At 42.4% G+C, this 26028-nt stretch overlaps 1 long non-coding RNA gene across 1 annotated transcript in view; it reads right to left on the bottom strand.

The window, feature by feature from the left end:
- Positions 1-9782: 9782 nt before the first annotated feature.
- The window catches only part of LOC147318283 (uncharacterized), a 28955-nt gene continuing 12709 nt past the window's right edge, over positions 9783-26028 (bottom strand). The window contains exons 2-3 of the long non-coding RNA XR_015131365.1: positions 10701-10761; positions 9783-10523 (exon numbers count right to left, since the gene is read on the bottom strand). This is a non-coding gene — a long non-coding RNA (uncharacterized LOC147318283). The remainder of the gene's footprint in view (positions 10524-10700; positions 10762-26028) is intronic.

Consider the following 26028-nt stretch of genomic DNA (forward strand, 5'->3'; position numbering starts at 1 on the left):
GCTCCAGCTGGAGGGCCCGAGGAGCCCGTCCAGCCTACAGTTTCGTCTGCTGGGGGTTCGGGAGAACCCAGCCAGCCTCATGTCACGTCTGCTGGAGGGCCCGAGCCGCCCATTCAGCTTCAAGCCAAGTTAGCTGGTGGGTCCGAGGAGCCCGCCCAGCACATCCTCACATCTGCTGACGGTCCGGGGAAGTCTGTTCAGCCGTCATCTGCTGAATCATCCCCCGCGACTTCTACATCATCACCATTCGCATCACCAACTGCAGCATCGCTGCCGTCAGGTTCCGCAGCCGTCCCGCTGCCGTCATCCACGCCTGGTCCAGCCTCCGCGTCTTCATCCACGCCTGGTCCAGCCTCCGCGTCTTCATCCACGCCTGGTCCTGCCTCGTCTGGTCCTGCCTCGTCTGGTCCTGCCTCGTCTGGTCCTGCGGTTGCCACACCGCCGTCAGAGCCAGCTCGACCCGTTCCGCCTCGCCTCTGCCGGCTGTTTTCCGGGCCTCTAAGTTGGTATCATGGCCTTCGGGGACGGCCTCCGGAAGGAGTTTATCGCCGCGGCTGGCATCGCGGCCGACCTCTGGACCTGCTCAGTGGCCGCCACTGCCTTCCAAGTGGTCGGCCTCCTGATTGGTTTTGCCTGCGCTGCAGCCGTTGCCGTGTGCACCGTCGGCCTCCAGAACTGTTCGCCCGCCGTTGCCGTGTGCACGGTCGGCCCCCAGAACTGTTCGCCCGCCGTTGCCGTGTGCACGGTCGGCCCCCAGAACTGTTTGCCTGCCGTTGCCGTGTGCACGGTCGGCCCCCTGAACTCTTCGTGGACTCTCGTTGAGCTCTGGTTTCGTTTTGTTTTTGATGTGCTTTCCTGCGTTTTTGGACTCTGGTGCTCCTTGTTTTTTGTTTGGCCGTCTCCACAGGCGTTTCAGAGAATATGGCAGCACATCCAACCGGCCTCACAAGCGCAGACCTCATGTAACCACACCAGCCCCGGACCTCCACATCCAGCAGGTTCACCTCCAAGATCGTCTGAGACCAGCCACCCAGATAGCTGCTGGAACAATTGGTTTGCACAACCAAACAATTTCTGCACAAACTGTCAGAAACCATCTCAGGGACGCTCAACTGCATGCCCGTCGTCCTCATCGGGGTCTTGACCTGACTCCAGCTCGTCGCCGTAACAGACTTGTGTGGGCAAATGCTCACATTCGATGGCGTCTGGCACGTTGGAGAGGTGTGCGCTTCACGGATGAATCATGGTTCACATTGTTCAGGGCAGATGGCAGCTGAGAATGTCCCAGTTCTTGCATGGCCAGCATACTCACCGGACATGTCACCCATTGAGCATGTTCGGGATGTGCTTGACCGGCGTATACGACAGCGTGTACCAGTTCCCACGTACACTCAACAAAAATATAAACGCAACACCTTTGTTACTGCTCCCATTCCCCATGGGATGGACGTAGAGACCTAAAATTCATTCCAGATACACAATATAACCATCCCTCCCAAACAGTGGTCACAAATCAGTCCAAATGTGTGGTAGTGGGCACATCTGCTATATTGAGATAATCCATCCCACCTCACAGGTGTGCCACATCAGGATGCTGATCTGACATCATGAGTAGTGCACAGGTGTACCTCAGACTGCCCACAACAAAAGGCCACCCTGGAATGTGCAGTTTTTTGCGCTATTGGGGGTCTGGGGACCCAGAACCGGTCAGTATCTGGTGTGACCACCATTTGCCTCATGCAGTGCAACACATCGTCGCATGGAGTCTATCAGATTGTCAATTGTGGCCTGTGGAATGTTGGTCCACTCCACTTCAATGGCTGTGCAAGGTTGTTGGATATACACTCAACAAAAATATAAACGCAACACCTTTGTTACTGCTCCCATTCCCCATGGGATGGACGTAGAGACCTAAAATTCATTCCAGATACACAATATAACCATCCCTCCCAAACAGTGGTCACAAATCAGTCCAAATGTGTGATAGTGGGCACATCTGCCATATTGAGATAATCCATCCCACCTCACAGGTGTGCCACATCAGGATGCTGATCTGACATCATGAGTAGTGCACAGGTGTACCTCAGACTGCCCACAACATCGGTCAAGACCCCGATGAGGACGACGGGCATGCAGTTGAGCGTCCCTGAGACGGTTTCTGACAGTTTGTGCAGAAATTGTTTGGTTGTGCAAACCAATTGTTCCAGCAGCTGTCTGGGTGGCTGGTCTCAGACGATCTTGGAGGTGAACCTGCTGGATGTGGAGGTCCTGGGCTGGTGTGGTTACACGAGGTCTGCGGTTGTGAGGCCGGTTGGATGTGCTGCCATATTCTCTGAAACGCCTGTGGAGACGGCTTATGGTTGAGAAATGAACATTCAATGCACGGGCGACAGATCTGGTTGACATTCCTGCTGTCAGCATGCCAGTTGCACGCTCCCTCATTGCTTGTGGCATCTGTGGCATTTTGCTGTGAGACAAAACTGCACATTCCAGGGTGGCCTTTTGTTGTGGGCAGTCTGAGGTACACCTGTGCACTACTCATGATGTCAGATCAGCATCCTGATGTGGCACACCTGTGAGGTGGGATGGATTATCTCAATATGGCAGATGTGCCCACTACCACACATTTGGACTGATTTGTGACCACTGTTTGGGAGGGATGGTTATATTGTGTATCTGGACTGAATTTTAGGTCTCTACGTCCATCCCATGGGGAATGGGAGCAGTAACAAAGGTGTTGCGTTTATATTTTTGTTGAGTGTATATATATTGGTTGGATGATGTCAGCATCCAACTGAATATTCTGACTGAATAATTTCATTTTACATAATCTGAAACAAACACATACAGACAGAAACTATTTATAAATTAACGTTCAATAAAATCTAAGAATTAATCATTTATTAGATGCCAATATAAATCTGTCTACCATAAAACTTGTGTGGAGTGAAGTTACATTCAATCAAGATGGTCTCTCAATGTCTTCGATACAGATGTAATAATTGGCTTATCTGTCATTTCGTATTTTTTTACCCTCAAAGTCTTACTTTTAACTTATGCTATCTGTTTAAGTTTAGATAGTATTTGTAAAGATATTGATCATATCCTTTTCTGAAAGTGTGGGTGTAACGGATGGGGTTAGGTACTGGCATGCTACAACTTTATTGTTGTTAAATTCTGGGTACAAGTATACATGCCCATCGTGTACATGTTTTTTCATATTATTATTATTATCATCCTACCCAATTAAATGTTTCTTTTCATCAGAGTATGCTGTTTTAATGAATTTACAATATAATTTACATTGTGCTCCTTCAGTTTTCCCTAATTGTATGTTATATTAATCCTATATTTCCGTTTTAATATTTCTAATGTTTGTCTTGTTTTCACTGTCTGGTCTGCCTCTGTCTCGCCTGTATGGATGCATTTACACCTAAATTTCCCCAACAAAGGATGTTTTAATTCACCACTATTCCAGTGAAACATGAGTCTCCCATCTTCCTGCTACCGGTCTCGAGTTTTTGTGCATCAAAGCACACACCAACTTCATACTGACAGACATATCACTGCCCTATTCCTGCCTTTTCTGACCGTGTTTTGTAGCTTTGGTTCACTTCACCTCACTTTTCCCCATTCTTGTCATTAAATCAGGCTGTTCTGCAACCATGGCAGCCATTCACTCTATGGCTTTATTCATGGTGTATTTTACCCCTTCACCAAATGCCGTTCTCGTTTCCAACCTTTTATTTGCATTGTTCATCTACCTATCAATATCTGCGGAGTATGGTTTTGTACCGAGTGTCCTATTTTCTAAAGCACAGCATGTAAAGGGTAGCTCGGTTAGCAGGATGCTAGCATGTTGCGCTTAGTAGGACACGCCTCAGACGAGTTGAGCAAAGACCCTGTCTGTGTACTTTATAAGTAAGCAACGGATTTAAATAAAATTAACGTTTCAAAAGACAAACTTGAAGATAAGAAACAATATACTTACTGGAGAATCGCCAGGGTTTGCCGCTGCCATCTTCAAAACTGCCTCTGCAGACAGAGAGGGGAGGCGCGGAAATTGTCTGTGGGTTAGTCAAACGTTTTCCTCAGTTCGAGTAGATGATAAAATAAAAGGAAAATGAATGGGATTTTAAGTAGGACTAGGCAGACTGTAATGATCTCTATTTAGGAGAAAAACTTCACACTTCACTCACCTTTAAACAGCTCTCTTTTAGGAGACACACTGCTGGCTAACAGTGGCATGTGATCAAACAGCGTGATTTAATTGGCTGAGAGCCGCTCAACTCGATTTAGTGCTGATTGCTCTCGTTTGGGTCATTTAAGTTCATCACTTTTGCAGTTGAATTTTTGCAGGTGGATATTTTTGCAGGGAAATTTGGAGGATAAAAATTCAGTGTAATAAATTCAATGTCTAAAAATAGTTGAATTCTGATGATACTTGGTCTTTTTTATAAATGATCATTTAAATGACCGTTTATAATTTTTATTTTTTTTTTATAAGATTAGTTAATACTAGCAGGCTTGGCATGCATTGGAGAAACCAAATAGCCACTCCATAAAAGCATGGCACAATATAGAAGAGCCAACTCAAAAGGATGAGACTCAGCTATACGTATGCATCTAAAGCAGGGGTCGGCAACCCTGGGCACATGTGCCACAGCTGGCATGTGAAGGGTTAACTGATGGCACGACCATAGCTGGACTGGCCATCAGGCATACCCAGTGGGCTGATGGTGATTTTGGTGGTGGATTGGCCAGATGCTGGCCGATGTGTAAAAATAACTCAGTTGTTTGGTGGTGGCTATGGTCAAGCTTTCACAGAGGCCAGCAGGTGGATGAGGGAAAGGGGAGGAGGTCTCCAACCACTCTGTGCTGGGGGAGGTTTTATTGCAGATACATTCTATCTGGAAGATCTGTTTCTTGTGACGCTGCTTCCTGCTTTTATAATCCTTTTGGTGAGCAGGAAGTCATGCATACAGAGTAGTGATGGGATTTCCGGCTCTTTTTAGAGAACCGGCTTTTTCGGCTCGGCTCACTAAAAAGAGCCGGCTCTTTCAGCTCCGAACCAGCTCTTTAGGTTGTTTTGTTGCTTTAATTAATTTATTATTAACAACAATATAAAATTATGCACAAAAATATTAATAATGTAAAAAAAGAAGTGGTTTTATTTATACATGTTTATATATAAATATATGCGGTGGCCCCTAGAGACAAAGCACGTACAAACTACAAAACACATTTCTAGCGTTAACTGAACTTCCAAAACAGAGCTACCTAGATCACTTAAATTACACAATTGAAAGCATATGTGTATTGTTTGTGTATTTATACACATGCACTCATATATATTCAAATAATTCAAAAAATTCATTTACCTGTTACTACCACACACCAAATCCGGTCGCTGGTACTTGCTGGCTTGTGTAGCCACTAGGTAACAAAAGCTCAACACTGCGCCTAGCATCCTGGAGCACTTCTGTTGTCTTTTGTACGTGTTTTTACGTGTTTCGGAGTTTGTACGTGCTTCAGGGTTTGTACGTGCTTCAGAGTTCAGACGTATTTTAAAGTTTGTACATGCTTTGTCTCTAGGGGCCACCATAAAAAATGTAATAAATAAATAAATAAAATAAAAATAAATAAATCATATAATACAAAAACCAACTATTCACATTTCAACTTTTAACTATTTAAATTTTCAGCTTTTTCCTTTTAAACAAATTTAAAGTGAAACAACACAAAACACTGCAAACCACAACGCAATTAAATATAAATTCAAATATGAAAACAAAAAGAAGATGCACATTCTCTGTCATATGGGCCTGCATGAATAAACTTTCCTTTATCATCCGCAACTGAAAATAGTTGTGGATGATTACCTATACCTTTCTAATGTGACGTTGTTGTCCCTGGCTCTCTTTCTCTGTCTCTCCCTCCCGCTCTGTTCCTGTGCTACTGTGACTGTAACTACCGCCCCTACCCCGTCTTCCCAGCGCAAGCACAAGACTCGCGTGCAGAGTGAAGCGAAAAACAGTGCGAGAGAGAGGGTGAGAGAAAGGAAAAAAAAAAAGCCCACGGCTCGCGATAAGGAGCTGGCTCGCGTCGTTCACATCAAAGATCCTTCTCTAAGAGCCATTTAGTTCGCGACCGACACATCACTAATACAGAGACACATGCATACAGAGAGGCGCACACACACACACACACACACACACACACATTCTCACATGACACACACACACACACACGTTCTTACACATGCATAGGTGCTTACACACACACACATAGTGCCTTGTCTTAGAACCATTGGGGGGTTTTACGGTGGGAGGTGCTTGTGTTGTATTGTGTATTGTAACTGTCATGTTAATAAATAGCTATGGGGACAGCTGCTCTCTGAAGGATTTTGGGCTGGAGACAGGTTAGGAGCGTGAGCTCCAAGAGCTGGTTCTTGACCAAAAACTTCCCTAGCGGGTTGAAGATGTTCTGTTAGTCTCTAAACTAGCGGGGCTTGTGGAAACACAGATCCAACATTTATTTGGTCCTCTGAGCCAGAACCCAACACATCACATCCACCGAGGAGAGGGAGATGACGCCGCCAAAGTCTGCTAGCAGCCAGCGTCTGGGACGCCTGTTGAAAGAACTGGTGCTTAACTTTGTCACCAGGTGGACAGTTTGCGTCTGAACTCCCCTCAGGCTGGATGGCGATTGATGGGATCCAGAGACTCTTCCCGTGAACGAAAACAACACGAACAGTGAGTACAGAAGGCCTTATGGTGTGTTCACACCGAACGCGATGGACACGAACAAAACGCCCCAAACGCCCCTAATTTGACGCGTGCACATTTGCACCTCTACGCGTGTCCAAGAAAAATCCATAGCGCGTCATTTTGACGCGCGTGAACCGGAAATGTGGGAGGAATGTGGGAGGAAGTTGTGCCAGACTTCCTCCCACCTTTGCAAGATGGCAGCTGTCGAGCTAGCGCTTGAAGAGAGAGTCTCCCTTCTCTATGTACTGTGGAGAGCAGAGCAGCGGCGTAAAAGACGTCCTCGCCGTACCTGGGTCCATCATGTCCTCCAGAGGCTTGAGCAGTTTGGTGAGTTTCACCATTTGCTCCAGGAGCTGCGCCTGGATGACGGCGGATTCCAGCGCTATCACCGTCGTTCACTCTGCCAGTTTGAGGACCTGCTTTCCTGCGTCAGTCCCAGAATCGCCCGCCTAGACACCAATTACAGGCGCTCAATCCCACCTGCAGAGCGCCTGTCCATCTGCCTGAGGTTAGTAAAAGTGTTTAATACGGTAGTCCTTTATTGATACCTGTGCTAATATATGCTAAACTATCGTTTATACACTGCTAACATGAATGTGGTATGCTAACAGTGAATGCTGTCGGTGTTTACTGATAGAAAACTGTGGTACGGAGTAGAGATGGACCGATCCGATATTACGTATCGGTATCGGTCCGATACTGACCTAAATTACTGGATCGGATATCGGAGAAAAATAAAAAATTTAATCCGATCCATTAAATATCACGAAAGCACCTCACAAAACTTGCAACACGCCGTAACTCGCCTCAGAACGTTAGCACGTCGGAGCAGTATGCATCACGTGATAGAGCGGCTGTGGCATGCGGGACCTGTCGGTGGTCTGGATAGCATGTGGAGCTTCGCTAGCAACCCGGCATTTCATCTCCGACAAAGTTATCCCCGAGAGAAGTAAAGCAAGTGTGTAAGTCCATCTCTGAATGTAAAGCATTCCTGCGTTAAGTTTACCAAACGATATATGGAGCGACTGCCTCTCGCTCTCCGGCTGCTACTTCAATCGTGAAACTGCTTAATGATCAGCTGATCGGCTTTTCTGTCGCGACTCCATCTCTCTTCTTTGTTTTTGGCCCACTTTGCACCAGAAAGAGGAAACCAGCAGCTGAACAACAGCAGCACGTTTAAGCTTGATAAGCTGTTGTTAGAATGTATTTAATATTACTTTCTACTCGAGGATCTTTTTCTACGTAGCTGACACTGGTAACTGTGCAGGGTCTAGCAAAGTTTAGCCAGGGGGGCCGATAGGGCATGAACAGGGAAAAGGGGGCACAAAGACATACTTTTCTTTCTTATTCTCATTTAAAATGTCTAGCTTTTAATAAATAATTATCTGACACCCAAAGTTTTAATTTGATGTAAAAGGAATAGAAGTCAATTACTGTATATAGTGACTATTAAGTCTAATATATATACCCTAGTAAGCTATAGTACTTTTTCCTTTGGGAAGGTACCATCTGTGCAGTCTGCAATTTTGTTGAAGAAAGATGTTGAATCTATTTAATATTTCTTGAAAAATAATTGATTTCTGTGCATTTTTTTTTCACACTGCATCAAATTAAGGTTGATTACGTCGATTAAGCATCATGAGGTGGCGTGTGAGGGGTGGTTCCCTATTTTTTATTTATTTATTTTTGTTGTTGCTGGGAGTTGGAACCCTATTAGTTAGGTTGCTTAATATTTACGCTAAGTACTCTTTAAAATACCAGAATAGGGAGGATGGTGTAGGTTTAAGTTTATTAGATTGATCAGTATTGCTGAACTATGAAATATTTTTTTTTGCATACAGGTATAACAGAATAGCTTTAGTGTAGTTGTTGTTTTAAACTTGAGTATGAACTTGCAGACTTGCAAAATGCAGCAAGATATTTTAAAAAACACTTTTGTTGATTAAAAAAACACTATCGGATTTATATCGGTATCGGCAGATATCCAAATTTATGATATCGGTATCGGACATAAAAAAGTGGTATCGTACCATCTCTAGTACGGAGACGACTGTTTATAATATTTCTAGTGATACTCAGAAGCTCTCATCAAGTCCCGATTTAATTCGATTTATGCTGTTATCAGTGTTTGCAATGATAGCATGGCTGTGGTGTCACATCAATGTATGTGCTCGGGGTTTGCTGATATCAAACTGTAGCATTAGGACCACTGAGATAACCTTTGTAGTGATACTCACTCCTTTTTATTTAGACCTGGTTTAATTCTGGTATAGTTGAATATTTGTATATAATCCCCACAGCTGTCAGACTCTATAGCAGGGGTCGCCAGCCTTTATTAAAACAGACTTAGATAAAACTGAACAGTTTGGTTCATCTTTGGTTCTATCTTGATAAGCTATGTCTTATCACAGATTAATTTTTCAAACATATTAATGGTAAATGGCCTGCATTTGTATAGCGCTTTTCTAGTCCGTAAGGACCCCAAAGCGCTTCACACTACATTCAGTCATTCACCCATTCACACACACATTCCTTGCTTAATGATTTAAGCAAGGAAAGGGCTACATGTCAACATACAACTCTTTATTTCTATTAATGTCTCACTTCATTCCTACCTGATTGACATGTTTAGGAATTATGAGTGATTGGCTCACTGTAGTTGTGAAAGTTGCTACCAATCAAATTATGATATGTTAAAGTTAAAACAAAACACAACTGTTTTAGATATTATCTAATATACATTTTGTAATTATCCTTATAATTACAAAATGTTTTATGTAAGATTTAAGTTTTGTGACTTAAATCTGACATCACAAAAGTATTTTGGAATTTGAATAATGTATTTTCTAACTGCAGTACACATAATACTGATTTTGAACAATTTTGTCCAGGTTCCTTGTCACCGGGGACTCCTTCACCAAGCGTTCAGTTTCAGAGTCGGTGTGTCAGATCATCCCCCAGGTAGCGACGGCCATCTGGGACTGTCTGGTGGACGACTTCATGGCTGTGCCTTCACCTGGAGACTGGCGGTCCATCACAGAGGGATTCCAGGAGCACTGGAACTTTCCTCTGTGCTGTGCAGCTCTGGATGGGAAGCACGTCCAGACAAAGGCACCCCATATATAATTTAGGAGACACACACATTGATATACACTAAATATTTATTTCATTTCTTTTTTGTGGTGCCCAAATTTATGCACCTGCTTGATTTTGTTTAAACAATTATTGGACACTTTTTGTAAATCCAGTAAACTTCTTTTCACTTCTCAAATATCACTGTGTGAGTCTCCTGTATGATATATTTAACTGACATTTTTTATTGTAACAACCAACGATTTATACAGGAAAATAATGTCTATTAACAAGGTTGCCCAAACTTTTGCATCCCACTGTATTAGTATATTTTGTCATTAGTATAATATGAAATAAATTCTACATGTGACAAGTCGTGTGCCAACATTTGCTGTGTAGTAGAACTGAGACATTAGTCATTATAAAAATTTTTTTGAAATAATATTAAAATTCTCAAACAGAAAAACATTAAACATAAATATGTAAAACATAAGTATTTACAGAGAGACAGGAATAAAAAGGACCAGCTGCTCTCCAGAGCAGGAACAAGGCTGAGGAGGAAATGCTCCGTTGGAGACTGGTGTGGACTCTTCAGGGATACCAGGATGGCCAGCTCCAGCGCCGATGGACCGTCCTGGGACCCGTCCCTCATCTGCCTCGGAGCCATCCTCCCTTGTGGGCCTGTAAAACAGCACAAAACACAAAGAAATGAGAAGGCTACTAGATTTTAATTTCAACATTGAAAAAAAAAACAAAAAACAAAAACAGGATATAATCAGACTGATTGTAGATATTTAGTAAAGGTGATCACAAGGCAATCCCACCAACTAAAAAGCTATCAGTGCTTGCTGTACATACCTGTGGGTGCAGCAGCAGGAGCTCAGGGACTGGGGATGCTCTGCTGCAGAATCAGTTGGTTCTATCAATACAGTATTAAATAATAATCATAGAGTAGACAGTGGTCTTGGGTTAGCAATCCTGGGAAAAAAGGAAACTGCTTTAAGTGGGAAAATTGTGAAGGAGTCTGAAACACTGCAAAAAGAAACATATACAAAATCACACACACAAACAGAAAATGTGTTAACCTTACTAACACTTACAAACACAAGAGAGCTCATGAAGATTAGACAGCATCTTAAGCATGAGATTCTGTTTGTCATCTTGTCCAAGTCACTTAGTGTGATGAAAAGTGATGCAAAGACCAGTGGACTAATAGCAAATTAGTTAAGAAATGATCAAATAATAGCAGAAAAATGTGTAGGAAAGGCAGCTTTAAGAACATGCCCTGCTGGATATACAGCTCCACAGACATAGATTAAACCTGCTTAATAACACACACATGCAATGAAAATCAGCTTGTTATCAAATGCTGAATTTATCCAATGCTGACAATTAACTCTCTAGGTTACAGGACAACATTTTAACTTTTGTGGGAAAAAAAAGATTCTGGTTTGACCAACCAGTGATCAGACAATAAATTTAGTTGTTAATATAGTAAATTAGGAGATGCTTTCTGCTTGACTGATGCAGCAAAAGTAATTTACTGTATGAGGGAAATACTATTTTTGTGATAATATTTTGAACATGCATTTCTGTTGTCCTGTCAACTTGGTGGGTTAATAGCTGATATGCAAATTAGTTGATCGTTCTTAGATTAAGGAAAGGTGACTGAATTCTAGCAGAAGTGAATGGGATGTGTTGGAGTCTGTTAGAGTGGAGACTCTAAAACACTGATTTTCCTGTTTTGATGTGCGGGTGAATCCTGCACCTAGATACAGTACATATCTGTGTGAGCAGATTTTCTCTCACACAAAGAGTAAATGGTAAATGGACTGATTCTTATATAGCACTTTTTTACTCTCCCGGAGTACTCAAAGCGCTCTATACAACATGCCTCATTCACTCATTCATACGAGCACTTATTCATACAAGCACTTATATACACAAGTGCAAACTAACCTGTGTTCATACGCATTCACACTCCGATGAACGCATCAGAGGGCAATTTGGGGTTAGTATCTTGTCCAACGATACTTGACATGCAGACTGGGGAAGCCAAGAATCGAACCACCGACCTTCTGATCAGTAGCTGATCTGCTCTACCTGAGCCACAGCCACCCGTTAGGTAGCCGGACACTATGTGTGAGAGTGGACAGGTAATGCAGGACACTTGGAGACCTGTGTCTCTGAGTGTGAGATCAGAGATCACATTAACATGTGTGTCTCTGTATTAACAAACATGCCATATTGGCCCAGTTTATTTTTCTTATCATTGTTGCATTTTCTGTTGTACAGTTCATTTGCTGTTATGGAGTTCTTGTTATGGAAAAAAAGTGTCTGTTTTATGTTTCAAAATAGCTGAAAACTATTCGCTGATAGCTGCCAACATCTGCAAACAAATATAATTCTATAAAGTGGTTCTATACAGTGTGTAACTGTTAATATAGAGCGTTATTAAATGTATTGCTAATGCAGTCATATGGCACATTGACTTCTGAGGAAATTTTAGATGGCACTCATCATCAGAAAGGTTGCCGACCCCTGATCTAAAGGATAAAGATGACTCTTTTGCCAGTGCTCACATTCTGCACATAGAATACAGATGGTTTGAAAGAGGAGTGGAAGAGGCTATGTTCACTGGGCACTGAACTCTTTTGTTATTAGGATCATTTGTATCACAGACAAGGCACATTATAACTGCACTGAAATGTTCCAAAAGCAGTAGAATTTAAGTCTAAAGGTATATTAGTTACTTTAATTAGTATCTGCTGAATACATCCATTAAAGAATTAGTTTAATGGTTATATCCAGTAGTCACTGGATAACTTCACAATTATACATTTTTACATGTGGTTTGATGTGTTGCACGCATGCATACAGCTGGATTATATATGTCTGATTGTTGGATGTCAAGCTTATTTCACACAATTTTACCAGAAATACAAATCACAAGACAGTGGTGCCCTGTGCATCTGTATGGATGATTAGCTGTGAATCAACTAGGTAATTTATGTATGAGGGCATTTATCATGACCTGAGCCTCTAACCACAGATTGGCATGCCACATTTCATTTATTGTGAGCGGATGGTGGAGTCCCCTCAGAGCAGCTATTCCATAGGCCATGAAAACTGCACTCAAACGATTTAATCTCTCAAACAAATAAAGGTATAACGGAGAGTGTAAGAAGAAAAAAAAGAAACGCATTGGAAACAATAAGGGACATTTGCTCCTGTAACCTCGCTCCATCTGTGCCGACTATATGGAGCTGTAATGAAAAACACAATTTCAATTTAAGATCCATTTCTTTTTACCATGGGTGCTGTGTCACATAATAATTAATTATAATTTCTTTATTCATTAAGTAGTAACAAATGTCAAGGTAAATTTAAATTGTCAGCAGATCTTTCTGGACAAAATTCTAATGCTATGGGAATTTATTATGTGAGAATCAGTAAAATGAACAATGGAGCATCTAACTGCTTCGTCATTAATTTTAATGATTAAAAATTAAGTATATGGACCATTGTATCATTTTTGCAACATCTGGACAACATTTTTGCATCTTTTTTTATTGGTTGATGGCAGCAATGCAATTACTGTGCACTATTTGCTCACAAAATTCCAGGAGAAAGTTCATACATGTTTGTACACACATGTACAGCAGGTTTCAAAATAGTGGCTTTTTTTGGAATTGTTATTCTTGTGTTTCCAAATGAGTTACACTCAGGTATTTGCTCCAGAAAACTGCACTGAAACACTGCTTTCAAATTGTAGACATTCAGTAAGAGAAATGCTCGTGTTACACTTTTCATTGTTGTCCTTCACTGACCGTGAGTTTTAAAATTACAGATTTTACTGCTTGTTTTTAACACCTTGAATTCTGAAACATTCTGGCTGATATCTGCTGTCAGCTAACCCCTGAAGAGTGCAAATCTTGCTCAAAAATTTGAGGCAGGGCCCCATTAAACTCAACTCAACATGTTACTAAAGAGTGATAGGACAGCCATTCAAACTTCAATCCTGAAACTAACTCAGTGGTTTCTTTTATTTTTCACTTATGGAATGGAATGACATTAATATACTACCTTAAAGTATTACAGGCTAATTAAAAAATGTACCCTTTGTCACAGTCACCATTTCATACAGTTTATTCTCTTTACATCCATTTACTTCCCTTTACATTGAATCCCAATTGACTTCAGAATTTGTTTTAAACTCATCATACTTACAAACAAAACAGTAAATGGACAATCTCCATCTGCTTGCTTTTTCCACAAGCTCAAAATCTATTAGTTGCTTCTTGTACAAGACAGAAGACTAAAGGGGATAGTGCCTGTCCTATTGAGGTGTCTCTTTTACAGTGGGGCAAAAAAGTATTTAGTCAGCCACCGATTGTGCAAGTTCCCCCACTTAAAATGATGACAGAGGTCAGTAATTTGCACCAGAGGTACACTTCAACTGTGAGAGACAGAATGTGAAAAAAAAATCCATGAATTCACATGGTAGGATTTGTAAAGAATTTATTCGTAAATTAGGGTGGAAAATAAGTATTTGGTCACCTCAAACAAGGAAAATCTCTGGCTCTCACAGACCTGTAACGTCTTCTGTAAGAAGCTTTTCTGTCCCCCACTCGTTACCTGTATGAATGGCACCTGTTTGAACTCATCATCTGTATAAAAGACACCTGTCCACAGCCTCAAACAGTCAGACTCCAAACTCCGCCATGGCCAAGACCAAAGAGTAGTGATGGCCAAATGAAGCTTTCCGAAGCACTGAAGCTTGTATTGAAAAACGGTTCATTACTCGAAGCTTTTCAACACAGTCCTCTCCGGTGACATCTGGTGGTGAAAATTTTGAAGAGCAGCTTGAATCTGCAAAATAAAACGGACTGCTCAATTATCACTGCTCACTCAAGAGTGGAGTTCTCTCTGATATTGGGCCACCGTTCCGTTGCTTTGAACATGTAATTGGTTTTGTTTTCTCGATTGGGGGGCTGAAAAAAATGTAATGCGTATCTGCGTAATACATTTTGATCAATAAACTTTCCCTATTTAAACATGCACTATGGTGTGGCCTTTCTTTGCTCATAACTCCTTGATGTTGGTAAATACAATAAGTGAGCAATATATATAATATACATATGAGAATGCACAGCACATTATGGAGTATGCCCCTGCTGTGAAGTCCTGCCTCCATCTACTTGTCGTTTAATCACTGGACAGCTGGACAGGTTCATACAAAATATTAGATTAGGCCAATTCCTATACATATTTTTGACCTAGGGGTGGGATTGATTGTGAACTGGAAAGGGAAAATGCTTAGGGGGCTGAGTACGGCTGCATCGTCACTGATTTGTAGAATCATTTTGATTCGATACAGGATCCGATTCAATTTGATTGGAATCTGGAAAGTTTTGCCTCAGTCAGAAATATTACAATTCTGATCATTTAACAGTATATATCCATAATTTCGTATCTATTAAAAGAAAGCTGACACATGTGAGACTTAATTAGAGATGTAAACAGAGAGTTATGAAACCTGCAGCTGCAGAAGCCAGCGAAAAAAAAAGAGGCAAACACAGCGCGGACCCAACGACACACCAAAATCTGATTCTGACGCGTCGGGTCCGCGCTCTGTGTTTACGTTTGTATGCAGAATCCGTAAACATGCTCCCAGTTACTGTTTTAGCTGTATGGTGTTTGACGACATGTTGTGAGGTTTAACCTGAGATGCTGGCGTTTCAGGCATAATAACGTTAATTTACAAATCGACACGGGATTTTAATGACTCAATATCACTTTATTCAATTTAGCATGGATTGTAATCAGAAAAGCGATAATCAAAACCCACCCCTAATCAAGAACTTGCAAAGTAAAAACATGATCTATGTAAGGTAGCCCTTTTGTTATTTACATTTAAAAAGAGGATTAGTGTTACTGTGCGCTGGCTGAGTCTGTTTCTTTTCTTAGAAATAGTTTCTCCTGCCCTGGAGAAAATCCACTTGCATGGAACAGAAGAGGCTGTGGAGTGCAGGAACCACACTGCAAGCTGGTAGATATGCAGGTATTCCTGGGTCCTGCAGACTATCACCTAAAAACAATAAACAAAATGATTTTCTAAACTGTGTAGCAATGTAATGTACGTATAGTGTCAAATACATTTTTGTAGTCTTCATTAGCTTTAATTCACATGGAAGTGTTCCTAAAGTCATATGCTGTAATGATATTTACATTATGAAAACATGATTTTGGACATTTCAAGTTTTGCACTTCGGCAGATAAAATGAATTGAGCAAAATCAACTCAAAATATTCCCACACGCCAGAATGTCCTCTCTTCCTCGCTGGCTCCATATCTGTCAGTGGAATGATCACCTCGTCGCTATCTGTCACCATCAACACACTCCACGAATCCCGTGGATGATTCACTTCCTTATATCCGTTTGAATCAGGTACCGAAGCAGTTACGTGCGTAATGAAGCTTCGGACGTCACTGGTCACGTGACTTTTGCCAAACGAAGCAAGCCTCGACACAGTGCTTCTGAACCAGTGTGTTGTTTTTTTCGACACATGCTCCGGAGCGTCAGCTTCAAGCGGGCCATCACTACCAAAGAGCTTTCGAAGGACACCAGTAGACCTGTATTGTAGTATTGTAGACCTGCACCAGACTGGGAAGAGTGAATCTACAATAGGCAAGCAGCTTGGTGTGAAAAAATCAACTGTGGGAGCGATCATCAGAAAATGGAAGACATACAAGACCACTGATAATCTCCCTCGATCTGGGGCTCCACGCAAGATCTCATCCCGTGGGGTGAAAATGATCATGAGAACGGTGAGCAAAGATCCCAGAACCACACGGGGGACCTGGTGAATGACCTGCAGAGAGCTGGGACCAAAGTAACAAAGGTCACCATCAGTAACACACTACAACGGCAGGGAATCAAATCCCGCAGTGCCAGACGTGTTCCGCTGCTGAAGCCAGTGCATGTCCAGGCCCGTCTGAAGTTTGCCAGAGAGCACATGGATGATACAGCAGAGGATTGGGAGAATGTCATGTGGTCAGATGAAACCAAAGTAGAACTTTTTGGTATAAACTCAACTCGTCGTGTTTGGAGGAAGAAGGATACTGAGTTGCATCCCAAGAACACCATACCTACTGTGAAGCATGGGGGTGGAAACATCATGCTATGGGGCTGTTTTTCTGCCAAGGGGACAGGACGACTGATCCGTGTTAAGGACAGAATGAATGGGGCCATGTATCGTGAGATTTTGAGCCAAAACCTCCTTCCATCAGTGAGAACTTTGAAGATGAAACGAGGCTGGGTCTTGCAACATGACAATGATCCAAAACACACCGCCCGGGCAACAAAGGAGTGGCTCCGTAAGAAGCATTTGAAAGTCCTGGAGTGGCCTAGCCAGTCTCCAGACCTCAACCCCATAGAAAATCTGTGGCGGGAGTTGAAAGTAAATGGCCTGTATTTATATAGCGCTTTACTAGTCCCTATGGACCCCAAAGCGCTTTACATATGAGCACTGTGAGGGTCATGTTTTTTGACTTTTCCAGTGCTTTCAAAACCATCAGGCCGACCCTCCTGGGTGATAAGTTAGCAGCGATGCAGGTGGATGCTTCTCTGGTGTCCTGGTTTGTTGATTACCTGACAGGAAGACCACAATATGTACGTCTCCCACAGTGTGTGTCTGACAAGGTGATTAGCAACACAGGGGCACCACAGGGGACTGTCCTCTCCCCCTTCCTCTTCACCCTCTACACCACAGACTTCAGCCACTGCACAGAGACCTGCCATCTTCAGAAGTTTTCTGATGACTCTGCGGTGGTTGGATGCATCAGCAGGGATGATGAGACAGAGTACCGGGCTGTGGTCGACTCCTTTGTCACGTGGTGTGAGCAGAATCATCTGCAGCTCAACGTGGCAAAGACCAAGGAACTGATCGTGGACTTCAGGAAGACCAGGAAACACTTGACCCCTGTTTCAATCCAGGGGGTCAGTGTTGACATTGTGGAGGACTATAAATACCTTGGAGTACACATTGACAATAAACTGGACTGGGCTAAAAACACCACAGCACTTTACAGGAAGGGCCAGAGTCGTCTCTATTTTTTGAGGCGACTGAGGTCCTTCAACATCTGCCAGAAAATGCTGAGGATTTTCTATGAGTCTGTTGTGGCCAGTGCGATCCTCTATGCTGTTGCATGCTGGGGGAGCAGGCTGAGGGTCGCAGATGCCAACAGACTTAATAAACTGATCCGTAAGGCCAGCAATGTTGTGGGGATGGAGCTGGACTCCCTCAAGGTGGTGTCGGAGAGGCGGATGCTGTCCAAGATAAAGACAATGTTGGATAACACCTCCCACCCACTCCATGACATGTTGGTCAGTCACAGGAGCTCGTTCAGTGAGAGACTGAGATTACCGAAAAGCACCACTGAACGACACAGGAAATCATTCCTGCCTGTGGCCATCTCCCTGTACAACGCATCCACTTAACACACTGTTTGCTGCTACAGCTACACATGTTTCTTTTCCAACTATTTATTTATAAGTGACTTATGTATGTATGTATGTATATATATGTATATATTGTACTATTCTTAGTTAGCGTATTGTCTGTCTTGTCTTAATGTTGGTTTAAAATGGAGCACTGTAACAAAAAATAATTTCCCCCAGGGATCAATAAAGTATTCTGATTCTGATTCTGATTCTGATATCCAGTCATCCACCCATTCACACACACATTCACACAAAGTCCGTGTTGCTCGGCGACAGCCCCAAAACATCACTGCTCTCGAGACGATCTGCATGGAGGAATGGGCCAAAATACCAGCTACTGTGTGTGCAAACCTGGTAAAGACCTATAGTAAACGTTTGACCTCTGTTATTGCCAACAAAGGTTATGTTACAAAGTATTGAGTTGTATTTTTGTCATTGACCAAATACTTATTTTCCACCCTGATTTACGAATAAATTCTTTACAAATCCTACCATGTGGATTCATGGATTTTTTTTTCACATTCTGTCTCTCACAGTTGAAGTGTACCTCTGGTGCAAATTACTGACCTCTGTCATCATTTTAGGTGGGGGAACTTGCACAATCGGTGGCTGACTAAATACTTTTTTGCCCCACTGTATGTTGTGCAGTCCGTTTATGAAGTGGCTGTTTGGTTTCTCTAATGTAGAGGTGTGAGCACTTTCCCTGCACTGAACAACATAAATTTCAATAAGAAGTAATCATTAGAGGGAGACTTCCGGTAATGGCGTTTACTGGGTAGACGTGTTTTAGGTCCGCTCTGCTACATGGCTCAGCATTTACCTAACGAACCTACTTCTTTGAGATTTTGATTCCCAGTTTTGAATGTCTTTTGCCTTTGTCGATTACCGAAGATTTAAAGAATGTCCAAGTCAAGGGGCAAACAAGACCGAGAAACCTCGACACTTGCGGCGCCTGTAACTGCAGCCGAGATTAGCTTAATGCTCGAGGAGCATAGAGCTGCATTGCTAGCGGACTTCAAGTCATCCTTTCAGGACTTGTCCTCTAAGTTAGACACTGTGCAGTCTGCAGTGAAGGACCACGGTCAACGCATTGATTCTTTGGAATCGACATACACTGAATTTGACCAACGTCTGGACCAATTAGAGTCCGAATGCTCTACGCTTCGCAAAGACAACAACTGGCTAAAATCCAAGGTGGCAGACTTGGAAGGTCGCAGCAGGAGGCAGAATATACGACTTGTAGGACTACCTGAGGACATTGAAGGCCCACGCCCGACAGCTTTCTTTTCTCAGCTCCTCGTCGATGTTTTCGGAATGCAGATACTTCCCTCGCCGCCCGAGCTGGACAGGGCGCACCGGAGTCCAGTTCCGAAATCGACGAAACCACGGCCGGTCATTCTGCGATTTCACCGGTACCAAATAAAAGATCTTATAATCCGGGAAGCTCATAAGAAAGGCGAGCTCAGCTACAACGGCCATAGGATCCGGCTATATGAAGATTACAGCCCGGAGGTGGTGAAGAACCGAGCTAAGTGTCTGTGAAGGTTCTCAGTCCGAGCTGAGTATAAAGACGCGATGTCTGAACTTTATAAGCGGGGATTTAAACCTGCGCTCCTCTTCCCGGCTAAACTGCGCATCGTTCTTCCCGCAGGGGAGAAAAAGTGGTTTACGTCTGCTTCAGAGGCCGATAAGTTCGTGCAAGGCTTGAGGAACGAGGCTGAAGCTCAAAGGCCACAGTGACTGACAGCTGCGAGTAAAGTGACTTGAATCCTTGTTGACTTGCAGGCAATCGGACGATTGCAGAGAAGGCAGGCAAGCACTACATGTTTCTGTTACTTCATGGAATACTAGTTGTCACCGTTCTAACACTTGGTTCTTATGTTTCTTTTGTAATATTTTGAATTTATGTTCACTGATCCCTAGAAGGTTCGACTTATACTGGGACATACACTTAGCACTTCAAAGTTAGGTTATATGGAGTTTCTATGTAGCAGGAGTTTGGGCTAGGAGGTTGAAGCTGTTGGGAATATACTGCGGTCACCTTAGTTCAGAAAGGGGACCTAGTGGGTGGGGGGAACTATGGCCCCAAGATATTGTTCCTGTGTTTGTTTGCTTTGGTTGTATGTGGGTTTGTGTTTTTTTGTTTTGTTTTGTTTTGTTTTATTTTCTCTTGTCCCCTCCCATGTACGGTCAACTTGTTATTGTCACCAGATTTCAGTAAAACATATATATGGCTAGTTATAGCACTAACAATAGTACTATTAGATTCTTGTCTTGGAATGTGAAAGGCTTGAATGGTCCGGTAAAGAGATCTCGGGTTCTCAGCCACATAAAACATCTCAGTGCAGATGTAGCTTTTCTCCAGGAGACTCATTTGCGAGCCAAAGATCATAAAAGACTTAAACCTCCATGGATAGGTCATATGTTTCACTCAAACTTTGATATTCGAGCCAGAGGAGTGGCAATTTTAATTAGGAATAAAATACATTTTTCTCTCACTAAATTGATTGCTGAGAAAAATGGGTGATATCTAATTGTAGTAGGGACCCTCATGAATAACCCAGTTGTTTTAGTGAACGTCTATGCCCCAAACTTTGACAACACTCTGTTTGCTAATAATCTTTTGAGGATGATTCCTGACCTAAATACACACCTCCTAATATTCGGAGGTGATTTAAACTGCGTTATTGACCCAGCTTTAGACAAATCTGCCACTGGCTCTAAAGCATGATCTGCTATGTCCAGGGCTTTCTCACACTTTATGACCCAAAATGGATACATTGATCCTTGGAGATTTTTTAATCCCCAAGCCAGAGAATATTCCTTTTTTTCAAATGTTCATCACACATATTCTCGGATCTATTACTTTTTTATAAATGGCTTCTAAAGTTTGCAACTCTGAATATCTTCCGATTGTTATATCTGATCATGCTCCATTAATCCTGGATATGGCTTTGTCTCCTGGCTATAGACCTCAGCACCCATGGAGGTTGAACTCTCTTCTTTTGTCTGATTCAGCTTTCTGTGACTATATCTTATCTGCAATTGATAACTTCTTAACTACAAATGAGTCTGAGGACATCTCAAATTCTCTACTATGGGAAACTCTTAAAGCATACCTCAGGGGCCAAATAATTTCCTATTTATCTCACCTATCTAAATCTAAGAAAGCTAAGCAAAATGAACTTTCTGCCAAAATTCAAGCTCTAGATCGGCAATACGCTCAAACTCCCTCACCTGAAATATATAAGCAGCGTCTTAACCTGCAATCGGAGTTCAGTCTCCTGTCGACCCATGATGCAGAGCAATTGTTATTACGGTCCCGTGGCAACTATTATGAACATGGTGATAAAGCCTCTCGTCTGCTAGCCCACCAGCTACGTCACCAATCGGCATCTCGCCAAATATTGCAAATTAGAAATGAATCGGGAACTTTGACTTCTGATCCAACGGAAATCAACTCAATTTTTAAGTCATTTTATAGTTCTCTGTATACATCAGAGTTCCCCTCTAATTCTATAGATATGAACCAGTTTCTTAACAAATTGGATACCCCTACAATTACAACCTCAACAGCAGCAGAAATTGATGCACCGCTCACTTTGGATGAGGTCATATCATCAATCACATCCTTACAGTCTGGAAAGTCCCCTGGTCCCGATGGGTTCCCTGCCGAATTTTATAAAAAATTCCACTTAAAACTGGTCCCTTTGCTGCTGTCGGCTTTTGAGGAGTCACTGAAATGCGGCTCTCTCCCTCAGACACTAAGACAGGCTTCTGTCTCATTACTGCATAAAGAAGGAAAGGATCCTACCTGTTGTGGCTCCTATCGACCAATAAGCCTTCTTAATGTAGACTTTAAAATCTTATCCAAACTGCTAGCAACCCGTTTGGAAAGAGTTCTCCCTTCTATTATATCAGACGAACAGACAGGCTTTATTAAAGGAAGACATTCCTTTTTTAATATACGGTCCCTTCTTAATATAATATATTCCAAAAATCATAGCACTGTCCCTGAGGTGGTGATCTCATTGGATGCTGAAAAAGCATTTGATCGAGTGGAATGGGAGTATCTTTTTGCAGTCTTGAGGAAATTTGGTTTTGGTGACAGTTTTATATCTTGGATTCATCTTTTATATACTACGCCACTGGCATCTGTTTGTACTAATAATGTGAATTCTGAGTATTTTACTCTATCACGTGGTACACGTCAAGGCTGCCCACTCTCACCTTTACTTTTCACTTTAGCAATAGAGCCTCTTTCTGTGACTCTCAGAACCTCGCCTCTGTTTCAAGGGGTTATTCGTGGTGGTACGGAATATAGGGTTGCTCTGTATGCAGATGACTTATTACTACAGTGGGGCAAAAAAGTATTTAGTCAGCCACCGATTGTGCAAGTTCCCCCACCTAAAATGATGACAGAGGTCAGTAATTTGCACCAGAGGTACACTTCAACTGTGAGAGACAGAATGTGGAAAAAAAAATCCATGAATCCACATGGTAGGATTTGTAAAGAATTTATTCGTAAATCAGGGTGGAAAAAAAGTATTTGGTCAATAACAAAAATACAACTCAATACTTTGTAACATAACCTTTGTTGGCAATAACAGAGGTCAAACGTTTACTATAGGTCTTTACCAGGTTTGCACACACAGTAGCTGGTATTTTGGCCCATTCCTCCATGCAGATCTTCTCGAGAGCAGTGATGTTCTGGGGCTGTCGCCGAGCAACACGGACTTTCAACCCCCGCCACAGATTTTCTATGGGGTTGAGGTCTGGAGACTGGCTAGGCCACTCCAGGACTTTCAAATGCTTCTTACGGAGCCACTCCTTTGTTGCCCGGGTGGTGTGTTTTGGATCATTTTCATGTTGCAAGACCCAGCCTCGTTTCATCTTCAAAGTTCTCACTGATGGAAGGAGGTTTTGGCTCAAAATCTCACGATACATGGCCCCATTCATTCTGTCCTTAACACGGATCAGTCGTCCTGTCCCCTTGGCAGAAAAACAGCCCCATAGCATGATGTTTCCACCCCCATGCTTCACAGTAGGTATGGTGTTCTTGGGATGCAACTCAGTATTCTTCTTCCTCCAAACACGACGAGTTGAGTTTATACCAAAAAGTTCTACTTTGGTTTCGTCTGACCACATGACATTCTCCCAATCCTCTGCTGTATCATCCATGTGCTCTCTGGCAAACTTCAGACGGGCCTGGACATGCACTGGCTTCAGCAGCGGAACACGTCTGGCACTGCGGGATTTGATTCCCTGCCGTTGTAGTGTGTTACTGATGGTGACCTTTGTTACTTTGGCCCCAGCTCTCTGCAGGTCATTCACCAGGTCCCCCCGTGTGGTTCTGGGATCTTTGCTCACCGTTCTCATGATCATTTTGACCCCACGGGATGAGATCTTGCGTGGAGCCCCAGATCGAGGGAGATTATCAGTGGTCTTGTATGTCTTCCATTTTCTGATGATTGCTCCCACAGTTGATTTTTTCACACCAAGCTGCTTGCCTATTGTAGATTCACTCTTCCCAGTCTGGTGCAGGTCTACAATACTTTTCCTGGTGTCCTTCGAAAGCTCTTTGGTCTTGGCCATGGCGGCATTTGGAGTCTGACTGTTTGAGGCTGTGGACAGGTGTCTTTTATACAGATGATGAGTTCAAACAGGTGCCATTCATACAGGTAACAAGTGGGGGACAGAAAAGCTTCTTACAGAAGACGTTACAGGTCTGTGAGAGCCAGAGATTTTCCTTGTTTGAGGTGACCAAATACTTATTTTCCACCCTAATTTACGAATAAATTCTTTACAAATCCTACCATGTGAATTCATGGATTTTTTTTTCACATTCTGTCTCTCACAGTTGAAGTGTACCTCTGGTGCAAATTACTGACCTCTGTCATCATTTTAAGTGGGGGAACTTGCACAATCGGTGGCTGACTAAATACTTTTTTGCCCCACTGTATATGTTACAAATCCAACAATTTATTTATCCTCTATAATGGAAATACTTCTGAGTTTTGGCTCTTTCTCTGGGTACAAGATTAATATACAAAAAAGTGAATGATTTCCTATAAACCCAGCTGCAAAGGAGCTTAGACAGACAGATTTTAATTTCCATTTAGCTTCCTCAGGTTTTAGATATCTAGGAGTGTATATTACCAGTTCATTTAAAGCTTTGCGAACAGCTAATCTTAACCCTTTGCTGACCTATGTCAGGTTGGCTTTTCAGAGGTGGGCAAATCTTCCTGTGTCACTTCTTGGCAGGATTAATATTATAAAAATGAATATTCTACCTAAATTCCTCTACCTTTTTCAGTGTATCCCATTGTTTCTACCTAAGTCCTTTTTCAAATCTGTGAATCGAATGATTTCATCATTTATATGGGCAAATAAGACCCCCAGGATTAGTATGACCTCACTACAACAGGGTAAGCTCAGTGGGGGTCTTGCTCTGCCCAACTTGATCTTTTATTATTGGGCAGCCAACATTCAGAAGTATACCTATTGGCTGAATGATCCTCAAGCTACTTGGTGTTGCCTTGAGGCTCAATCGTGTTTCTCTTCCTCACTCCCAGCACTATTATTTTCATCCCTTCCGGTTTCCCTGTTACGATTCACAGACAACAGAGAGCCATATTTTGGCTCTCTAAAAATATGGTATCAATTCCGGCGTCACTTCAATTCTATCTCTGCTTCTGCTCTGACCCCAGTCTGCAACAACCACCTCTTCCCCCCATCCCTGGTGGACTCCTCCTTCAGTATATGGGCAAGAAAAGGTATCAAATGTTTTCATGACTTCTTCAAAGATAACATTTTTCTCAGCTTTAGTGAACTTTGTTCTTTGTACGATTTGCCCTCGTATCATTTGTTCTGCTACTTTCAAATAAGACACTGTGCATCTTCTATCTGGTCAGAGTTTCCAAGTCAGCCTCTCAAGCCTTGGTGGGAAGACTTATTCCAGTTGAAGCCTCACAGTAAGGCTCTAATATCACAAATCTATACTGTCATTCACCCACCGAATTAAAACAAACAAACAAAAACAAAAAACAAAACAATTAACACAAAAATACTACCACATAATCAGTAACATTCATTGTAAACTAACAATTTTCATTCATCCACTGTTAAAAAAAACCTAAGCTTGATGCTTCTCTTCTTAGTAGCTACTGACCGATTTCAAAATTACCATTCATTGCTAGGATTTTAGAATAGGTTGTGGCTAAGCAGCTTATAGCTGTTCTAGATGAATACAGCATTCTGGATAAATTCCAATCTGGCTTTCGTAGAGCTCACTCTACTGAAACTACACTTCTTAGAGTCTCCAACGACATTTTGATGAGATGTGATGCAGGAGAATGCTCCGTTCTATTGATGTTGGACCTGACCTCCGCCTTTGATACTGTGGACCATCATATTCTGCTAGATAGGCTGAGACACTGGGTGGGTATATCAGGGGCTGCTTTGGACTGGTTTGAATCCTATTTGCATGAACGATCCTGTTCTGTGGCTACCTCTAAGTACAGATCCTCTTCTACTTTTCTTGCCTATGGTGTGCCACAAGGTTCAGTTTTGGGGCCTTTATTGTTCTTGCTGTATTTACTTCCTCTTCAACACTTATTGAGCACTTTTAAGGACATTTCGTATCACTGCTATAAAGATGATATTCAATTATATATCTCC

Source organism: Aulonocara sp. 'chitande type north' Nkhata Bay, linkage group LG11, assembly GCF_057382095.1.
Source record: "Aulonocara sp. 'chitande type north' Nkhata Bay isolate Kocher_YH1m ecotype deep benthic linkage group LG11, A_spYH_male_GT1.1, whole genome shotgun sequence".
Classification (NCBI taxonomy): domain Eukaryota; kingdom Metazoa; phylum Chordata; class Actinopteri; order Cichliformes; family Cichlidae; genus Aulonocara; species Aulonocara sp. 'chitande type north' Nkhata Bay.